This window comes from Pristiophorus japonicus, unplaced genomic scaffold, assembly GCF_044704955.1.
Source record: "Pristiophorus japonicus isolate sPriJap1 unplaced genomic scaffold, sPriJap1.hap1 HAP1_SCAFFOLD_298, whole genome shotgun sequence".
NCBI lineage: Eukaryota > Metazoa > Chordata > Chondrichthyes > Pristiophoridae > Pristiophorus > Pristiophorus japonicus.
Genome location: NW_027252757.1, coordinates 712,858 through 729,041, shown reverse-complemented (window position 1 = coordinate 729,041; position 16,184 = coordinate 712,858). Strand labels below are relative to the sequence as shown.

General features: G+C 44.7%; 1 protein-coding gene across 4 annotated transcripts in view; it reads left to right on the top strand.

Moving 5' to 3' along the window:
- The window catches only part of LOC139248867 (zinc finger protein 436-like), a 194,950-nt gene that overhangs the window by 51,095 nt on the left and 127,671 nt on the right, over positions 1-16,184 (top strand). The window contains exons 4-5 of one of the 4 annotated variants that reach the window (XR_011591112.1): positions 12,388-12,530; positions 14,473-14,689. The exons of the other annotated variants lie outside the window; for them this stretch is intronic. The gene's annotated coding sequence lies outside the window, so the exon portion shown is untranslated. Of the gene's footprint in view, positions 1-12,387; positions 12,531-14,472; positions 14,690-16,184 lie in introns of those variants that run through there. 4 annotated transcript variants of the gene reach the window in all.

Sequence of the window (16,184 nt, the reverse complement as noted above, 5' to 3'; positions counted from 1 at the left end):
TCTCACACACACATTCTTTCATACACAGACACACACACACACACTCACACGCACACACTCTCACTCTCACACACACACACACACACACTTTCACACTCTTACACACACACACTCTTACATACATACACTCACACACATTCTCACACACACACACACTCTCTCTCTCTCTCTCACACACACACACACACTCTCACACACACGCACCCTCACACACACACACCCTCACAAACACACGTACACAAGCAGATACACACTCTCTCAGGCACACGCACGCTCTCAGACACACACACACACACAAACACATACACTCTCTCACACGCACAGACACTCTCTCACGCACACACTCTCTCACGCACACACTCTCTCACGCACACGCACTCTCGTACGCACACACATTCTCACACATATACACACTCTCACACACACACACGCTCTCACACAAACTCACTCACACACACACAGCCTCTCTCTCACACACACTCTCAAACACACACTCACACACACACTCATGCACACACACAGACACACACACACACTCACACTCACACACACACTCGCTCACTCTCACACACACATATACACACATACACACAGAGACACACACACTCACACTCATACACACACTCGCTCACTCACACACACACACACACACACTCTCATACATTCTCAAACTCACACACACACACACACGCACGCCACACATACACACTCACACAAAGAGGTCGAAATTTACCCATTTCGTTACAATTCATCCAGGTTTGTAGCATTCCATTCCGAACCCTGAGAATATGTTCACAGGTAAACTGTGTCCTGAATGACAGGACAAGCAGAGAGAGAAGGAGAGAGGGAGCGACAGAGAGAGACCGAGTGAAAGAGACAGAGAGACAAAGAGAGAAAGAGACAGAGAGAGACAGAGAGAGATAGAGAGAGATAGAGACAGACAGATGGAAAGAGAGCGAGAGAGAGAGACAGAGAGAGAGCAAGAGAGGGAGAGAAGCAGAGAGAGACAGAGAGAGAGGGAGACAGAGACAGAGAGACAGAGAGAGCAAGAGAGGGAGACAGAGAGCGAGAGAGTGACAGACAGACAGAGAGAGAGACACAGACAGAGAAAGAGAGAGAGTGACAGAGAGAGAGAAAGAGAGAGAGACAGACAGAGAGAGAGAGAGAGAGCGACAGAGCGAAGAGACAGAGAGAGAAACATAGAAACATAGAAACATAGAAAATAGGTGCAGGAGTAGGCCATTCGGCCCTTCTAGCCTGCACCGCCATTCAATGAGTTCATGGCTGAACATTCAACTTCAGTACCCCATTCCTGCTTTCTCGCCATACCCCTTGATCCCCCTAGTAGTAAGGACCTCATCTAACTCCTTTTTGAATATATTTAGTGAATTGGCCTCAACAACTTTCTGTGGTAGAGAATTCCACTGGTTCACCACTCTCTGGGTGAAGAGGTTCCTCCGCATCTCGGTCCTAAATGGCTTACCCCTTATCCTTAGACTGTGACCTCTGGTTCTGGACTTCCCCAACATTGGGAACATTCTTCCTGCATCTAACCTGTCTAACCCCGTCAGAATTTTAAATGTTTCTATGAGGTCCCCTCTCATTCTTCTGAACTCCAGTGAATACAAGCCCAGTTGATCCAGTCTTTCTTGATAGGTCAATCCCGCCATCCCGGGAATCAGTCTGGTGAACCTTCGCTGCACTCCCTCAATAGCAAGAATGTCCTTCCTTAGGTTAGGAGACCAAAACTGTACACAATACTCCAGGTGTGGCCTCACCAATGCCCTGTACAACTGTAGCAACACCTCCCTGCCCCTGTACTCAAATCCCCTTGCTATGAAGGCCAACATGCCATTTGCTTTCTTAACCGCCTGCTGCACCTGCATACCAACCTTCAATGACTGATGTACCATGACACCCAGGTCTCTTTGCACCTCCCCTTTTCCTAATCTGTCACCATTCAGATAATAGTCTGTCTCTCTGTTTTTACCACCAAAGTGGATAACCTCACATTTATCCACATTATACTTCATCTGCCATGCATTTGCCCACTCACCTAACCTATCCAAGTCGCTCTGCAGCCTCACAGCATCCTCCTCGCAGCTCACACTGCCACCCAACTTAGTGTCATCCGCAAATTTGGAGATACTACATTTAATCCCCTCATCTAAATCATTAATGTACAGTGTAAACAGCTGGGGCCCCAGCACAGAACCTTGCGGTACCCCACTAGTCACTGCCTGCCATTCTGAAAAGTACCCATTTACTCCTACTCTTTGCTTCCTGTCTGACAACCAGTTCTCAATCCATGTCAGCACACTACCCCCAATCCAATGTGCTCTAACTTTGCACATCAATCTCTTGTGTGGGACCTTGTCGAATGCCTTCTGAAAGTCCAAATATACCACATCAACTGGTTGTCCCTTGTCCACTCCACTGGAAACATCCTCAAAAAATTCCAGAAGATTTGTCAAGCATGATTTCCCTTTCACAAATCCATGCTGACTTGGACCTATCATGTCACCATTTTCCAAATGCACTGCTATGACATCCTTAATAATTGATTCCATCATTTTACCCACTGCCGATGTTAGGCTGACCGGTCTATAATTCCCTGTTTTCTCTCTCCCTCCTTTTTTAAAAAGTGGGGTCACATTGGCTACCCTCCACTCCATAGGAACTGATCCAGAGTCAATGGAATGTTGGAAAATGACTGTCAACGCATCCACTATTTCCAAGGCCACCTCCTTAAGTACTCTGGGATGCAGTCCATCAGGCCCTGGGGATTTATCGGCCTTCAATCCCATCAATTTCCCCAACACAATTTCCCGGCTAATAAGGATTTCCCTCAGTTCCTCCTCCTTACTAGACCCCCCGACCCCTTTTATAACCGGAAGGTTGTTCGTGTCCTCCTTCGTGAATACCGAACCAAAGTACTTGTTCAATTGGTCCGCCATTTCTTTGTTCCCCGTTATGACTTCCCCTGATTCTGACTGCAGCGGACCTACGTTTGTCTTTACTAACCTTTTTCTCTTTACATATCTATAGAAACTTTTGCAATCCGTCTTAATGTTCCCTGCAAGCTTCTTCTCATACTCCATTTTCCCTGCCCTAATCAAACCCTTTGTCCTCCTCTGCTGAGTTCTAAATTTCTCCCAGTCCCCAGGTTCGCTGCTATTTCTGGCCAATTTGTATGCCACTTCCTTGGCTTTAATACTATCCCTGATTTCCCTTGATAGCCACGGTTGAGCCACCTTCCCTTTTTTATTTCTATGCCAGACAGGAATGTACAATTGTTGTAGTTCATCCATGCGGTCTCTAAATGTCTGCCATTGCCCATCCACAGTCAACCCCTTAAGTATCATTCGCCAATCCATCCCAGCCAATTCACGCCTCATACCTTCAAAGTTAGCCTTCTTTAAGTTCTGGACCATGGTCTCTGAATTAACTGTTTCATTCTCCATCCCAATGCAGAATTCCACCATATTATGGTCACTCTTCCCCAAGGGGCCTCGCACAACGAGATTGCTAATTAATCCTCTCTCATTACATAACACCCAGTCTAAGATGGCCTCCCCCCTAGTTGGTTCCTTGACATATTGGTCTAAAAAACCATCCCTTATGCACTCCAGAAAATCCTCCTCCACCGTATTGCTTCCAGTTTGGTTAGCCCAATCTATGTGCATATTAAAGTCACCCATTATAACTGCTGCACCTTTATTGCACGCACCCCTAATTTCCTGTTTGATGCCCTCCCCAACATCACTACTACTGTTTGGAGGTCTGTACACAACTCACACTAACGTTTTTTGCCCTTTGGTGTTCTGCAGCTCTACCCATATAGATTCCACATCATCCAAGCTAATGTCCTTCCTAACTATTGCCTTAATCTCCTCCTTAACCAGCAATGCTACCCCACCTCCTTTTCCTTTTATTCTATCCTTCCTGAATGTTGAATACCCCTGGATGTTGAGTTCCCAGCCCTGATCATCCTGGAGCCACGTCTCCGTAATCCCAATCACATCATATTTGTTAACATCTATTTGCACAGTTAATTCATCCACCTTATTGCGGATACTCCTTGCATTAAGACACAAAGCCTTTAGGCTTGTTTTTTTAACACCCTCTGTCCTTTTAGAATTTTGCTGTACAATGGCCCTTTTTGTTCTTTGCCTTGGGTTTCTCCGCCCTCCACTTTTCCTCATCTCCTTTCTGTCTTTTGTTTTTGCCTCCTTTTTGTTTCCCTCTATCTCCCTGCATTGGTTCCCATCCCCCTGCCATATTAGTTTAACTCCTCCCCAACAGCACTAGCAAACACTCCCCCGAGGACATTGGTTCCGATTCTGCCCAGGTGCAGACCGTCCGGATTGTACTGGTCCCACCTCCCCCAGAACCGGTTCCAATGCCCCAGGAATTTGAATCCCTCCCTGCTGCACCATTGCTCAAGCCACGTATTCATCTGAGCTATCCTGCGATTCCTACTCTGACTAGCACGTGGCACTGGTAGCAATCCCGAGATTACTACTTTTGAGGTCCTACTTTTTAATTTAGCTCCTAGCTCCTTAAATTCGTTTCGTAGGAACTCATCCCTTTTTTTACCTATGTCATTGGTACCAACGTGCACCACGACAACTGGCTGTTCTCCCTCCCTTTTTAGAATGTCCTGCACCCGCTCCGAGACATCCTTGACCCTTGCACCAGGGAGGCAACATACCATCCTGGAGTCTCGGTTGCGGCCGCAGAAACGCCTATCTATTGCCCTTACAATTGAATCCCCTATCACTATCGCTCGCCCACTCTTTGAAAGAGACAGAGAACGAGAGAGAGAGTGAGAGACAGAGAGGCATAGAAACATAGAAAATAGGTGCAGGAGTAGTTCATTTGGCCCTTCGATCCTACACCACAATTCAATAAGATCATGGATGATCATTGACCTCACTACCCCTTTCCTGCTTTCTCTCCATACCCCTTGATCCATTTAGCTGTAAGGGCCATATCGAACTACCTCTTGAATATATCTAATGAACTGGCATGAACAACTCTCTGTGGTAGAGAATTTCACAGGTGAACAAATCTCTGAATGAAGAGGTTTCTCCTCATCTCAGTACTAAATGGCTTACCCTTATCCTTAGACTGTGTCCCCTAGTTCTGGACTTCCCCAACATCGGAATCATTCTTCCTGCATCTGGTCTGTCCAACCTCGTCAGAATTGCATATGTTTCTATGAGATCCCCTCTCATCCTTCTCAACTCCAGTGAATACAGGCCCAGTCGATCCAGCCTCTCCTCATATATCAGTACTGCCATCCCGGTAATCAGTCTGGTGAACCTTCGCTGCACTCCCTCTATAACAAAAACCTCTTTCCTCAGATTAGGAGACCAAAACTGAACACAATATTCCAGGTGAGGCCTCGCTAAGGCACTGTACAACTGCATTAAGAACATAAGAACATAAGAATTAGGAACAGGAGTAGGAGTAGGCCATCTAGCCCCTTGAGCCTGCTCCGCCATTCAATAAGATCATGGCTGATCTGGCCGTGGACTCAGCTCCACTTATCCGCCTGCTCCCCGTAACCCTTAATTCCCTTATTGGTTAAAAATCTATCTATCTTTGACTTGAAAACATTCAATGAGCTAGCCTCAACTGCTTCCTTGGGCAGAGAATTCCACAGATTCACAACCCTCTGGGAGAAGAAATTCTTTCTCAACTCGGTTTTAAATTGGCTCCTCCGTATTTTGAGGCTGTGCACCCTAGTTCTAGTCTCCCCTACCAATGGAAACAACCTCTCTGCCTCTATCTTGTCTATCCCTTTCATTATTTTAAATGTTTCTATAAGATCACCCCTCATCCTTCTGAACTCCAAGGAGTAAAGACCCAGTCTACTCAGTCTATCATCATAAGGTAACCCCCTCATTTCTGGAATCAGCCTAGTGAATCGTCTCTGTACCCCTTCCAAAGCTAGTATATCCTTCCTTAAGTAAGGTGACCAAAACTGCACGCAGTACTCCAGGTGCGGCCTTACCAATACCTTATACAGTTGCAGCAAGACCTCCCTGCTTTTGTACTCCATCCCTCTCGCAATGAAGGCCAACATTCCATTTGCCTTCCTGATTACCTGCTGCACCTGCAAACTAACGTTTTGGGATTCATGCACAAGGACCAAACCCCGGAACCTCCCTCGGGGGCCGGCGCCTCACAACTTGAGCCGCCTCGGGGAAATCCCCTCCGTGCCTTTCAGTTCCGCGCGGAGGGGTTTCCTGTACGGGCTGCTCCTGCACACCCTCAACTTTGCCATCCTCGCCGGCCGTCCGGACACGCCATGGCGTACCATCTTGCCGTCCGGAGGAGGCGGGGGTCCCCGATGGAGGGCACTCTACGCAGGGGTCCTCCCACTATTCATCGGGGACTTGGCCTGGAGGGTGGTGCACGGAGCAGTGCCGTGCAATAAATTTTTAAGCCGGTTCACGGACTCCCAGGCCGCCTGCAATTTCTGCGGTCTGGAGGAGTCCGTGTTCCATGTTTTTATTGAATGCACAAGGTTGCAGCCCCTGTTCCACTATTTGAAGGGGCTGCTCCTGAAATTCTGGCTGCACTTCAGTCCCACTCTCCTGATCTTTGGGCACCCTGTGCGGAGGGGAGCGGGTAGGTCCGAAGGCCTCCTCGTAGGACTGCTCCTGGGCACGGCCAAGGGTGCCATCAGCCGGTCCAGGCAGCGGGCGGTCGAGGGGGTCGTTCAACCTGACTGCCTGCCTCTCTTCCGCTCTTACATCCGGTCCAGGGTGTCCTTGGAGATGGAGCACGCGGTGTCCACCGGTACGCTCGCGGCCTTCCGCGAGAGGTGGGCACCGGAGGGACTGGAGTGCATCATCACGCCCGGCAACCAAATTTTAATTTGATTTTACGTTTTTAAGTTTAATTTGTTTTAATTGCCGGTGCTTTTAGTGTCCCCTTCCCTTTTATAGGGGGCACCGGAGAAATTGTGATTTTAGTGCCCAAAAAAAAACAAAAAAAAAACAAAAAACACAAAAAAAAACCAAAAAAAGGAAAAAAGGGCCTTGTAAATGTCTGGTGTGTCACCCAGGTCGGGTGGCACAGTTTAATGTTTATGTTTTGCAGGTAGACTCTAAAAGAGTTTCATGCACAAGGACCCCCACGTCTCTCTGCACCACAGCATGTTGTAATTTTGCCCCATTAAATAATATTCCCTTCTACTGTTTTTTTTCCCAAGGTGGATGACCTCACACTTTCCGACATTGTATTCCATCTGCCAAACCTTAGCTTAACCTATCCAAATCTCCTTGCAGCCTCTCTGAGTCCTCTACACAACCCGCTTTCCCACTAATCTTAGTGTGATCTGCAAATTTTGTTGCACTACACTCTGTCCCCTCTTCTAGGTCATCTATGTATATTGTAAACAGTTGTGGTCCCAGCACTGATCCCTGTGGTACACCACTAACGACTGATTTCCAACCGGAAAAGGACCCATTTATCCCGACTCTCTGCTTCTTGTCTGCCAACCACTTCTCTACCACGTCAGTACATTACCCCCAATACCATGTGTTTTAATTTTGCACACCAATCTCGTGTGTGTGACCCTGTCAAAAGCCTTTTGTAAGTCCAAATACACCACAACCACTGGTTCTCCCTTATCTACTCCTCTATTTACATCCTCAAAACAATTCTGGAAGATTTGTCAAGCATGATTTTCCCTTCATAAATCCATGCTGACTTGGACCGCTCAGGTCACTGCTTTCCAAATGCGCTGGTATTTCATCTTTAATAATTGATTCCAACATTTTCTCAACTACTATTGTCAGGCTAACCGGTCTATAATTACCCGTTTTCTCTCTCCCTCCTTTTTTAAAAAGTGGTGTTACATTAGCTACCCTTCAGTCAATAGGAATTGATTTAGAATCGATAGACTTTTGGAAAATGATCACCAATGCATCCACTATTTCTAGGGCCACTTCCTTCAGTACTCTGGCATGCAGACTATCAGACCCCGGGGATTTATTTGCCTTCAATCCCATCAATTTCACTAACACAATTCCGTGCATAATATGGATTTCCTTCAGTTCCTCCTTCTCACTTGACCCTCGGTCCCCTAGTATTTCCACAAGGTTATTTGTGTCTTCCTTTGCGAAGACAGAATCAATGTATTTGTTCAACTGGTCTGCCATTTCTTTGTTCCCCATTATAAATTCACTTGAATCTGACTGCAAGGGACCTACGTTTTTCTTCACTAATATTTTTCTCTTCACATATCTATCGAGGCTTTAGCAGTCAGTTTTTTGTTCCCAGCAAGCTTTCTCTCATACTCTATTTTCCCCCTCCTAATTTGTCCTCCTCTGCTGAATTCTAAATTTCTGCCAGTGCTGAGTTTTGCTGCTTTTTCTGGCCAATTTATATGCCTCTTCCCTGGATTTAACACTATCCTTAATTTCCCTTGTTAGCCAGGGTTGAGGAACCTTCGCCGTTTTATTTTTACTCCAGACAGGGATGTACAATTGTTGAAGTTCATCCATGTGACCTTTAAATGTTTGACATTGCCTCTTCGCTGCCAAACCTCTAAGTATCATTCGCCTGTCTATTTTTTCCAATTCATGTCTCATACAATCAAAGTTATATTTCCTTAAGTTCAGGACCCTAGTCTCTGAATGAACTGTATCACTCTCCATCTTAATAAAGATTTTGACCATTTTATGGTCACTCTTCCCCAAAGGGTCTCACGCAACAAGATTGCTAATTAGTCCTTTCTCATTACATATCACCCAGTCTAGGATGGCGAGCCCTCTAGTTGGCTCCTCGACATGTTGGTCTGGAAAACCATCCCGAATACACTCCAGAAAATCTTCCTCCACCAGTTGCTACCAGTTTGGTTAGCCCAATCAATATGTAGATCAAAGTCGCCCATTATAACTGCTGTACCTTTATTGCATGCATCCCGAATTTATTGTTTGATGCTGTCCCCAACCTCACTACTACTGTTTGGTGGTCTGTACACAACTCCCACTAGTATTTTCCGCCCTTTGGTATTCCTTAGTTCCAACCATACAAATTCCATATCATCGAAGCTAATTACTCTCTTCTGATCATGGACAAATCAAATATTGGACACACTGTGTTTGAAACAAAGCTGATTTATTCGATATTTATACACAATATTAATCTCCAGCTCATATATAGGGGTTATTAAATCATCAGAAACAAACAATAACTGCCAGAATGAACATGGTTCAGTGCCCAATGGAATCACAATAAATCCTGGTATATTTAAAAAATTCAGGCATTCAATGGCGGCATGCTTACCCAGCATTCCTCGCGGGGTGAAGGTACCGCACACAGACTACAGGAGCTCAGTGCGCAGGCGCGGTCCTTGGCTGTGTTTGGAGCATGCGCGGTCCGTGTAATGGCGGGGGACGCACGTTTTGGACAGGCTGCTCAGAATTGTCATTTGCAGCGGGTCGGAGGGGATTAATGGACCAGCGGCGAGCAGGGGAGGCTTCATTAAAAACTGGTGCCCGCCGGAAGCCCGGAGTAATAACCGGAATATTGATGGCTGCAGCTTCCGGGCTTTCTCCCGCTCACAGGTCCAGACTAACGGCGGCCATCTTCGTACAGGAAGTCAGATACAGCGCTCCGCCATCTTGATTCAGTGAGTAGAATAGCGCATGCGCGGCCATCTTTGTGCAGGAAAGAAGTGAATGATGTCACGGTCTGTTTCCAACCAGGTCCAAGTGGGGAAAAGAATGTCTCAAATATTTCATTCTCACTCTCCACACCTCGGATTTCTCACCATCTCCGCTAAAGACGATACTCAGTTCTGAGCTTACGGTTTATGTCCACACAATTACATAAGAACATAAGAAATAGGAGCAGGAGTAGGTCATTTTGCCCTTCGAGTCTACTCCACCTTTCAATAAGATCATGTATAGTCTGATCATAGACTCAGCTCCACTTCCCTGCCCGCTCCCCATAACCCTTTACTCCCTTATCGGTCTATCTCTGCCTTCAATATATTCAACGACCCGGCCTCTACAACTCTCTGGGGCAGAGAATTCCACAGATTTACAACCCTCAGAGAAGAAATTCCTCCTCATCTCAGTTTTAAACGGGCGGCCTCTTATTCCAAGATGATGTCCTCTAGTTTTAGTTTCCCCTGTGAGTGGAAATATCCTCTCTGCATCCACCTTGTCGAGCCCCCTTATTATCATTAAGTTTCAATAAGATCACCTCTCATTCTTGTGAACTCCAATATGTATAGGCCCAACCAACTCAACCTTTCTTCATAAGTCAACCCTCTCTTCTGAATCAACCTAGTGAACCTTCTCTGCACTGCCTCCAATGAAACCATATCCTTCCTTTAATACGGAGATCAAAACTGTACGCAGCACTTCACGGGTGGCCTCACCACTACCCTGCACAGTTGTATCAGGAATTCTCTGCTTTTATACTCTATCCCCCTTGCAATAAAGGCCAACATTCCATTTGCCTTCCTCATTATTTGCTCTACCTACACACTAACTTTTTGTGTTTCATGTACAAGGACCCCCAGGTCTCTCTCTAATGCAGCTCTTTGCAATTTTTCTCCATTTCAATTAGAATTTTCTTTTCTATTATTTCTGGCAAAGTGGATAACCTCACATTTTCCCACATTATACTTCATCTCCCAAATGTTTGCCCACTCACTTAACCTGTCTATATCCCTTTGTGTCCTCACAATTTTTGTATCAAGGGGTATGGAGAGAAAGCAGGAAAGGGGTACTGAAGGAATGATCAGCCATGATCTTATTGAATGGCGGTGCAGGCTCGAAGGGCTGAATGGTCTAATTCTGCACCAATTTTTCTATGTTTCTATGTTTCTAACACCAAACTTGGTCCCTTCATCCAAATCATTAATATAGATTGTAAATAGTTGAGGAACCAGCACCGAGCCGTATGACATTCCACTAGTCATGTTTGCCAACTGGAAAATTACCCATTTATCCTGACTCTCTGTTTTCTGTTTAGCCAATCCTCTATCCATGCTAATATATTATCCCCAACCCTGTGAGCTTTTATCTTGTGCAGTAACCTCTTATGTGGCACCTTATCAAATGCCTTCTGGAAATCCAAATACACCACCCACTGCTTCCCCCTGCTCATTACATACTCAAAGAACTCCAGCGAATTTGTCAAACATGATTTCACTTTCATAAAACCATGCTGAATCTGGTTGATTGAATCATGCTTTTTCAAATGTCCTGCTACTGCTTCCTTAATAATGGACTGCAGCATTTTCCCAACGATAGATGTTAGGTTAACTGGTAGATAGTGTCCTGCTTTTTGTCTGCCTCCTTTTTCAAATATGGGCGTTACATTTGCGGTTTTCCAATATGTTGGGATTGCCCTAGAATCCAGGAAATGTTGGTAGATTAAACATAGAAACATAGAAATTAGATGCAGGAGCAGGCCATGCGGCCCTTCAAGCCTGCACCGCCATTCAATAAGATCATGGCTGATCATGCAACTTCAGTACTCCATTCCTGCTTTCTCTCCATACACGGAGATCCGTTTGGCCGTAATGGCCATATCTAACATCCTTTTGAATATAACTAACGAACTAGCCTCAACAACTTTCTGCGGCAGGGACCTCCACAGGTTAACCACTCTCTGAGTGAAGAAGTTTCTCCTCATCTCGGTCCTAAATGGCTTACCCCTTATTCTTATACTGTGACCCCAGGTTCTGGAACTCCCCAGCATCAGGAACATTCTTGCTGCCTCTAACCTGTCCAATCATGTCAGAATTTTATATGTTTCTATGAGATCCCCTCTCATTCTTCTAAACTCCAGTGGATACAAGCCCAGTTGATCCAGTCTCTCCTCATATGTCAGTCCTGCCATCCCGAGAATCAATCTGGTGAACCTTTGGTGTACTCCCTCAATAGCAAAAACTTCCTTCCTCAGATTAGGAGACCAAAACTGAACACAATATTCCAGGTGTGGCTTCACCAAGGCTCGGTACAACTGCAGTAAGACCTCCCTGCTCCTATACTCAAATTCCCTAGCTATGAAGGCCAACATGCCTTTTCCTTCTTCACCACCTGCTGTACCTGCATGCCAAACTTCAATGACTGATGTACCATGACACCCAGGTCTCGTTGCATCTCCCCTTTTTCTAATGTTACCATTCAGATAATATTCTCTCTTCCTGTTTTTGCCACCAAAGTGGATAACCTCACATTTATCCACATTATACTGCATCTGCCATGCATTTTCCCACTCACCTAGCCTGTCCACGACCCCTGCAGCCTCTTAGCATCCTCCTCACAGCTTAGTGTCATCTGCAAACCTGGAGATATTACATTCAATTCCTTCATCTAATTCATTGATGTATATTGTACATAGCTGGGGTCCCAGCACTGAACCCTGAAGCACACCACTGGTCACTGCCTGCCATTCTGAAAAGGACCCGTTCTTTACAACCACTGCATATACTATCTCTGCAGCCACTTCTCTTAAGACCCGAGGATGCAAGCCATCAGGTCCAGGTAACTTGTCCGCCTTTAATCGCATTATTTTATCAAGTACTACGTCATTAGTGATAGTGATTGTATTACGTTCCTCCCGACCTAAAGCCCCTTGATTATACACTATTGGGATGTTTTTAATGTCTTCTACCATGAAGCACTCTTACTATCTGTTTTCATATTTTGTGCTAGTTTACTTTCATAATGTATCTTCCCTCTCAATCATTTTTTTAGTTGTTCTCTGCTGGCTTTTAAAAATTTCATAAATCTCTGGCCTCCCACTAGTCTTGGCCACACTGAATGCTTTTGTTTTCAATTTGATACCCTCCCTTATTTCCTTAGTTAGCCATGGATGGTTATCACTTCACTTACATTCTCTCCTTCTCATTGGGATATATTTTTGTTGCAGGTTATGAAGTATCTCCTTAAATGTCTCCCACTGCTCATCAACCATCCCATTCTTTAATCTATTTTCCCAGTTCACTTTAGCCAACTCTGCCCTCATACCATTGTAGTCTCCTTTATTTAAGCTTAGGCCCCTGGTTTGAGAACCAACTTTCTCACCTTCCAACTGAATTTTAAATTCAACCTCTTAGCGCGAGCGAAATCCTGGAAGAATCACTCGTCGCTTTGCGTCGGTTCCAAACATCAAAATGGTCTTTATTACGCCGGCGGGGAGAAACCTCTGGGTTACTTCAGACACAACTCTCCGCCGAACAAAGACATTCATCGATATTTATATGTTTTACAACAGTTCATTACAATTACTCAGCTCATGTCGGCTGGACACAATCCAATCATAACGGTTATAGATTACAAATCGTTTTCTTTGGGCTAATTGGGATTGGCCCCCAGGCACCGGAGGACTGCGTGATCATTTCATGTTTAGCTGGGGCTTACTCGTAGTCTCGTGATATTCTCCAGACCCCCCTATCTCTACTGTCCTTGGGTTCTGCCTGTGTCTAACCTTATCTTAACCTAGTTGCAGGAATTCCTTTGTTCAGCATTCTGCTAGGATATCTTGTCTGGGGGTTGCTGATTAGAGACATTCTGCTGAGCTCGCCCTTTCCTGTGTTCCTGTACATGGAACTGGAATGTCATCAGCTACCCAGAAATGTACTCAAGCTGGTTAGCTGAATTCCCCATGTGCTTTGCAGAATCCCTGGCAGCCAGTTTATATCTGGCTGCTATTTTACGCATATATACATATATATATATTCAGCAGGTGTCTTTGCCTTTGGAGGCACCCTACAACAAACCATATTATCGTCACTCAATCCTAGAGGATCTTTTACTATGAGATCATTTATTAATCCTGCCTCATTACTAGATCTAAGATAGCTTGATCCCTGGTTGGTTCCGCAATGTACTGTTCAAATAAACTATTCCGGATCCACTCTATGAACACCTCCTCAAGGCTACTCTGACCAATTAGCTTTGTCCAATCAACATGAAGTTAAAAATCACCCATAATTATTGCCGTTCCTTTATTGCAAGCTTCCATTATTTGTTGATTTATGCTCCGTCCAACAGTGTTGCTACTGTTAGGAGGCCTATAGACTTTGCCCACCAGCGACTTTTTCCCTTTATTATTCCTTATCTCCACCCAAACTGATTCAATATCTTGATCCCCTGAGCAAATATCATTTCTCACGAACGCACTGATCCCATCCTTTATTAACAGTGCTACCCCACCTCCATTTCCTTTCTGTCTGTCCTTCCGAATTGTCAAATACCCGTGAATATCCAGTTCCCAGTCCCGGTCAACTTGCAATCACGTCTCTGTAATGGCTATCAGATCATACACATTTGTATCTATTTGTGCCGTCAACTCATCTATTTTGTTACGAATATTATGTGCATTTAGACAGAGAGCTTTTACGTTTGTTTTTTTACCCTTTTTTCCTGCTTTTTTCCTCTGTCCTTCAAACTCACTGTCTACATTTTTGCTTTCTAATTGCAGCTTCACATTCCTCCTGAATGAATCTATTCTCAGGTACCCATCCCCCTGCCAAGCTAATATGAACCCTCCTCAACAGCACGAGCAAAAGCCAGCGCGATGATATTGGTCCCGGCTCTGTTGAGGTGCAACCAATCCGGCTTGCAGAGGTCCCACCTCCTCCAGAAGCAGTCCCAATGCGACAGGAATCGAAAGATCTCCCTCCTGCACCATCTTTCTAGTCACGCACTCATCTGCTCTATCTTCCTATTGCTGTACTCACGAGCTCGTGGCACTGGGAGTAATTTTAAATATTACCCGAGACCATGTCATTGTTTAATATAAACCCCGTCTCTGTTTATATTTCATTCGACCCTGTCTCGATTTATATTACACTAGACCCTGTCTCTGTTTTGGTTCACCAGCCCCTGTCTCTGTTTATATTACACTAGACCCTGTCCCTGTTATATTACACCAGCCCCTGTCTCTGTTTATATTACACTAGACCCTGTCCCTGTTATATTACACCAGCCCCTGTCTCTGTTTATATTACACCAGCCCCTGTCTCTGTTTATATTGCACCAGACACTGTCTCTGTTTATATTACACTAGACCCTGTCTCTGTTTATATTGCACCAGACACTGTCTCTGTTTATATTACACTAGACCCTGTCTCTGTTTATATTACACTAGACCCTGTCTCTGTTTATATTACACTAGACCCTGTCTCTGTTTATATTACACTAGACCCTGTCTCTGTTTAAATTACACTAGACCCGGTCTCTGTTTAAATTACACTCGACCCTGGTTCTGTTTATATTACACGAGACCCTGTCTCTGTTTATATTACACTAGACCCTGTCTCTGTTTATATTACACCAGACCCTGTCTCTGTTTAAATTACACTCGACCCTGGTTCTGTTTAAATTACACTCGACCCTGGTTCTGGTTATATTACACCAGACCCAGTCTCTTTTTAAAATTAACTAGACCCTGTCTCTGTTTATATTACACTCGACCCTGGTTCTGTTTATATTACACGAGACCCTGTCTCTGTTTATATTACACTAGACCCTGTCTCTGTTTATATTACACTAGACCCTGTCTCTGTTTATATTACACCAGACCCTGTCTCTGTTTATATTACACTAGACCCTGTCTCTGTTTATATTACACTAGACCCTGTCTCTGTTTATATTACACTAGACTCTGTCGCTGTTTGTATTACACCAGACCCTGTCTCTGTTTATATTACACCAGACCCTGTCTCTGTTTATATTACACTCGACCCTGTCTCTGTTTATATTACACTAGACCCTGTCTCTTTTAAATTACACTTGACCCTGTCTCTGTTTATATTACCCCAGATTTTGTTTCTGTTTATATTACACTAGACCCTGTCTCTGTTTATATTACACTAGATCCTGTCTCTGTTTATATTACACTAGACCCAGTCTCTTTTTAAAATTAACTAGACCCTGTCTCTGTTTATATTACACTAGACCCTGTCTCTGTTTAAATTACACTCGACCATGGTTCTGTTTATATTACACGAGACCCTGTCTCTGTTTATATTACACGAGACCCTGTCTCTGTTTATATTACACAAGACCCTGTCTCTGTTTATATTACACAAAACCCTGTCTCTATTTATATTACACTAGACCCTGTCTCTGTTTAAATTACACTCGACCCTGGTTCTGTTTATATTACACGAGACCCTGTCTCTGTTTATA